Source organism: Neoarius graeffei, chromosome 1, assembly GCF_027579695.1.
Source record: "Neoarius graeffei isolate fNeoGra1 chromosome 1, fNeoGra1.pri, whole genome shotgun sequence".
Lineage (NCBI taxonomy): Eukaryota > Metazoa > Chordata > Actinopteri > Siluriformes > Ariidae > Neoarius > Neoarius graeffei.
The window spans coordinates 97,134,374-97,140,602 of record NC_083569.1 but is presented as its reverse complement, the minus strand read 5'-3'; the positions used below and the strand labels follow the sequence as shown (position 1 = coordinate 97,140,602).

Sequence of the window (6,229 nt, the reverse complement as noted above, 5' to 3'; positions counted from 1 at the left end):
CCAAACCATTACAATGTTCATCTTTACAATGTTTCTCTTTTAAATAAAGTCCATTGCATTTTTAATACAGTCATAATTAATATCATACAAATATGTGCAATATTTTAATATGTAAAAACAAAATTGCATTTAAACGGATCACACCGCACTCACAATAAAAAGGTGCCAAACAAAACCAAAAGATTGTTGAAACAAGAAAAAATGTCTGCACACTTAGATCCTTTAGTTCATTTAATTGCCAAGCTTCCTCAGGTGCCCTGAGGAAGGTCTCTGACCGAAAGCTTGGCAATTAAATGAACTAAAGGATCTAAGTGTGCAGACATTTTTTCTTGTTTCAACAATATGTAAAAACAAAAAATTATAACTTTAATTATGCAAAATTGTGCAATTCTTGAGGAACAAAAAGGGTAGCCATTACTTCCTATGGCTGCCTTCGCATAACCTTTTCCAGCCTGATGAGCATCAACAATGCTTTTTCTGAGGTCCACAAACATGTGTTGTGAAGATCAGACTTTGATAGATCACTGTTCTTTAAATAAAACAGGGTGCCCACTCACACCTGATTGTCATCCCATTGATTGAAACCGCCGGACTCTAATTTCACCTTCAAATTAACTGCTAATCCTAGAGGTTCACATACTTTTGCCACTCACAGATATGTAATATTGGATCATTTTCCTCAATAAATAAATGCCCAAGTATAATATTTTTGTCTCATTTGTTTAACTGGGTTCTCTTTATCTACTTTTAGGACTTGTGTGAAAATCTGATGATGTTTTAGGTCATATTTATGCAGAAATATAGAAAATTCTAAAGGGTTCACAAAATTTCAAGCACCACTATACATACACCTTCAGCCTCCACTGTGACACTAGGTCTATGTCCTTGTGATTACCTTCAAACTTCAGTCTGGGTCTGCTGGTCTTGGAGTAGGGACTTCTTCCTTGCACAATAGCTTCCTTGCACAATGTAGGACTATATTAATTATGGATGTATTACACTTACTTTGGTACCTCTTACAATTTCCTCTCTTGTCATCTTGAGGCTTTTGGATTTTTTTTTTTAATCTTCCATACTGTTTAAAGTAACAGTCAACTTGGTGTCAGGAAACTTTTGACCCACTAGAATGCTGATATCATGAATTAAAGCTGAAATAAATCTGTCTTTATGCAGTTGTTTTAAAATGGCCACTGATGTAAACAGAAGTAGATGCTCTTACTGAATTGGAAAAAGAAATAACTTGAATGTGGAAAAACTGAGATTGAATATCTTTAGTCTATGTGCCTGTGATCTTTTGGCCTCCACTCTCGCTAGGTTCACTGTAAGCCCGGACTTTGTATTTAATTAAATGTTTTAATTACAATGTACGTAAAAATTTAAGTTTGATTGCATTACTAAAAAATATTAAGTATATTCTACTAATTTGTACACATAGTCAAAAGTGTTAATAAGTTTAAGTTGAATTGCCTTAAAATTCTAAGTTTTAGTCATGACCACGCCTCTTTTTTAATCTGCGCAGAGTTGTGAAGCCGCCATTTTAACTTTCACAGATCAGCAGCAGTTACGTGAGGTTTGGTAAAATTCAGAGTGAGCTTCAGCCAACGTTTCTTCTCTGAACTTAAGTCATTGATATTAGTGTGGTATTTGTTTTTATTAGTTTATTATCTGATGTGTTTTTTATGAGGTTGTTTTATCAGACAGATTTTTAGAGCAGGGAGTTGGAATTGGGGCTTGCTTCTTCTGCTCCACACATCAGCCTGGTATTGCAGTACTGCCAGGAATAGTGCCCTTATTCAAAAAATGAAGAGAAAAAAAATCCCTTTCTTTTATAGCGAAGCTCCATAGGTATAGAGTATGGATACATAAAGAAACCCACTGAGTTGTTTTCTGATGGTTTCAGTTCTGTGTGTGCCTGCCACCACAGGAAACCAAATGAGTAGTGAAGTGTGAAGTAGAGTAGGAGTCAGGACAGTACAGTAGTGAGTAACTTGTCGCTGTTGTTGCCTGATGTTTTGTATCACATAAGGAAACAGTATAGTAACTGTAACGGTAAAGGAATAAAACAAGATTAGCTGGCTATGATATAAGAAAATTCTACGACCCAGAAACAGATGGGAGCTCCGCTTTTAGGCAGGGCCAAAATCTTATCCTTAAAGGCGCAATACCACAAATCACCACCAGAGGTCAGTAATGTTACTCAAAAACTGACAGGAGCCAGAACACTCCCCGCTTGGTAGAATCAGAATCAGAAACACTTTCATTGCCAGGTATGTGGACACACACGAGGAATTTGACTCTGGTTCACTTAGCTCTCATAGTACAAAACAGAGCCCTGTGATGACCTGGCGACTTGTCCAGGGTGTACCCCGCCTTTCGCCCGTAGTCAGCTGGGATAGGCTCCAGCTTGCCTGCGACCCTGTAGAACAGGATAAAGCGGCTAGAGATAATGAGATGAGATGAGTACAAAACAGATAAAAAAGCATATACACAAACAAACAAGCAAACAACAACAACAAAAATAGGTGCATAGTGCAAAGTAATCCAGGTAAGTCAAGTATGGAATAGTTAAATAAATATAAAGTATACAGTGTGCACAGAATGACGGTATAAGTGTTCAGATATTTTACAAGTGATATTACTGAAATATGAATCTGGATTTTAGCTGTTCATCACAGAAAGGATTTCCCTTTTGGTGCAATATGGTGCATAGTGCAAAGATGAAATAGTAAATATAAATAAGTATACATATAATATAAGTAACAGTGAGCACAGAATGACAGTATGAGTGTGCAGATGTTTTGCAAGTGATATTACTGATATATGAATCTGAATTTTAGCTGTTCATCACAGAGACAGCCTGAGGGAAGAAACTGTTCTTGTGTCTGGTTGTTTTTGCATACAGTGATCTATATCACCTCCCTGAGGGGAGAAGATTAAACAGATTGTGACCAGGGTGTGATGGGTCCGCAGAGATGTTATCTGCCCGTTTCCTGACTCTGGACAAGTATAAGTCTTGGATGGAGGGCAGGTTGACACCAATAATTTTCTCTGCAGACCTTATTGTCTGTTGCAGTCTGTTCTTCTCCTGTTTGGTGACCGATCCAAACCAAACAGTGATGGAAGAGCAAAGAACAGACTGTATGATGGCAGAGTAGAATTTTGTCAGCAGCTCCTTAGGCAGGTTGAGCTTCCTGAGCTGGCGCAGAAAGTACAACCTCTGCTGAGCCTTTTTGATGATAGAGACTGTGTTTGTCTCCCACTTCAAGTCCTGAGAGATTGTGAAACCCAGAAACCTGAAGCTTTCAACGGCAGTCACAGTGTTGTTGGTGATGGGCAGCAGAGTGGGGTGGGTCCTCCTAAAGTCCACTGTCATCTCCACAGTTTTGAGCGTGTTCAGCTCCAGATTGTTCTGACCACACCACCAGACCAGCCGTTCAATCTCCCGTCTGTATGCAGACTCGTCACCGTCCCGGATGAGGCCGATGACCGTTTTATTGTCTGCAAATTTCAGGAGTTTAACAGACGGGTCTCTTGAGGTGCAGTCATTGGTATAAAGGGAGAAGAGCAGTGGGGAGAGCACACACCCTTGGGGGGGGCGCCAGTGCTGATAGTCCGAGTGCTGGATATGATTCTCTCCATCCTCACCTGCTGCTTCCTGTCAGTCAGGAAGTTTGTAATCTACTGACAGGTGGAGGAGGGCACAGTGAGCTGGGTGAGCTTGGTGTGGAGGATGTCTGGAACAATGGTGTTGAATGCCGAACTGAAGTCCATGAACAGAATCCTGGCATACGTCCCTGCAGAGTCAAGGTGTTGCAGGATGTAGTGCAGTCCCATATTGATTGCATCATTCGCTGACCTGTTTGCCTGGTAGGCAAACTGCAGGGGGTCCAGCAGGGGGTCTGTGATGTCCTTCAGGTGTGACAACACCAGTCTCTCGAAGGACTTCATGACTACAGATGTGAGAGCTACAGGCCTGTAGTCATTCAGTCCTGTGATGGTGGTTTTCTTGGGAACCGGGATTATTGTGGAGTGTTTGAAGCATGAGGGGACTTCACACAGCTCCAGGGATCTATTGAAGATATGGGTGAAGATGGGAGTCAGCTGATCAGCACAGACCTTCAGACAGGAGGGTGACACACCATCTGGGCCGGGTGCCTTCCTGATCTTCTGTCTGTGAAAAAGCTGACAAACATCCTCTTCACAGACCTTGAGTGCTGGTGTGGGGTCAGAGGCGAGAGGAGGCAGAATAGCAGGGGGTGTAAATGCGTCTTTAATGTCTGAGGGGGGGAGAGGTGTGAATTTGTCAAATCTGGAGTAGAACACATTCAACTGGTCAGCCAGTTGATGGTTTATTGCAGTGTCGGGGGATGGTCTCCTGTAGTTAGTGATATTCTTCAGGCCTGTCCACACTGATGCCGGATCATTGGCTGAAAGGTTGTTTTTGATCCTTTCAGCATACGGTAGCTCCTCTTAGCTGATTTCAACTCTTTCATCAGTGTGTTTCTGGCCTGTTTGTACAGAACTCTGTCCCCACTTCTGTAGGCCTCCTCCTTGGCCTGGCGAAGCTGTCTGAGTTTTGCGGTGAACCAGAGTTTGTTGTTATTGTATGTGCGGAAGGTCTTGGTGGGCACACACATATCCTCACCAAAACTGATGTAAGATGTCACAGTATCAGTCAGTTCATGCAGGTCTGAAGCTGCAGCCTCAAAAACACTCCAATCAGTGCAGTCAGAGCAGGCTTGTAGTTCCACTTTGGCCTCATCAGACCATCTCCTCACCGTCTTAACTACAGGCTTAGCAGCTTTCAGCTTCTGCCTGTAGGATGGGATAAGACGAACCATACAGTGATCAGATAGTCCCAAGGCTGCACGGGGAACAGAGTGGTATAAGTCCTTTAAAACAGTGTAACAATGGTCCAGAGTGTTAGTGTCCCTGGTGGGACACTTAATGTGCTGTTTATATTTTGGCAGTTCGTGGATGAGGTTTGCTCTGTTAAAGTCCCCCAAAACAATGAGCAAAGAGTCCGGGTGTTTTTTCTCCACATTGTTTATCTGGTCAGCCAGGTCATAGTTAATAGAGGGGATGCTTAGGAAACCCGGCAAACTTCAAAGGACCGTCCTATTGTTTCATATTTGAGGTTGAACTGTACCATGATGTCATCAAGAGAGTGCACACTTTAACCCGGCAACAACAAACATAGCGGACGGATCTGACGACGACTTCTTGTTTGGGGATGATTTTGATGCTATCTTAGATATTTTATTGGAAAATGAAGAAATAGAGGATCGTTTTCCCCGTGAGCTCTGTTTCGCGGTCCGCTCGGTGCAGGTGAAATCCAGGCAGGTGGAGAGAAAAGAGTCTGGGATGAGCTCACCGAGCCAGGTTTCGGTGAAGCACAAGACAGCAGATCTGTTAAAATCTGTGTTAATTGTGTTGAGGAGCAGCAGTTCGTCCATCTTATTGGCCAGAGAGCGGATGTTAGCCAGGTGAATAGACGGGAGCGCAGTGCGAAACCCCCGCTGCCTCAGCCTGACGAGTGCGCCGGCTCGCTTCCCCCGGTGTCTCCGGCGTAATCCATAGAGAGCTACTGCTCCTCCAACAAGTAGCTCTGAAAAATTTTCCGGATTGATGAAAGCTGATGAAAGAACTTTACTGGTGGTTAATCCAACATTTATGAGTTATTCTCTGGAGTATGTGACCAGCGAAGAAACACAAGAAACACAACAAATACACAAAAACGTAGAAAGTACGAGAGAGCGAAGTACCGAGGCAACCATCCGCGGCGCCATCTTGGATCAAATATGTTATACCACTATTTACTCTTTCACCTTTGGTGTACCTCATTTTATATTATTATTACTTAGTGTTCCGACTGATTCACAAATCACAACAAAGGAAGGAGGACAAGGACAGAGACTGAAGATCTTAATTAATTTACTTAAAGAAAATAGAAATATTTACAAAATGAATGTATGGCGTGAGTAAGGTAATTAATCAGTAGTGTTAGACAGTGCAGGCATGTGATGATAGTGTAGCATGGAAACACCCCACCACACACACCCACCCACCACACACACACACCCCACCACCACACACACACACACACACACACACACACACGGTGACGTCTCTGTTCAAAAGGATCCAGCTGTTGGGGGTGGAGTCTAGCTGTGTTTACCTTTCTGGATTTTAATATTTGGAAGTGGTATATTTAAAGCCATTACACACA

The 6,229-nt window shown here is 42.5% G+C and overlaps 1 non-coding gene across 1 annotated transcript; it reads left to right on the top strand.

The window, feature by feature from the left end:
* The first annotated feature begins 1,603 nt into the window (after positions 1–1,603).
* Positions 1,604–1,794, top strand: LOC132898110 (U2 spliceosomal RNA). The gene has a single exon (XR_009656452.1). It is a non-coding gene; the product is annotated as a U2 spliceosomal RNA (small nuclear RNA).
* The last annotated feature ends 4,435 nt before the right edge of the window (positions 1,795–6,229 follow it).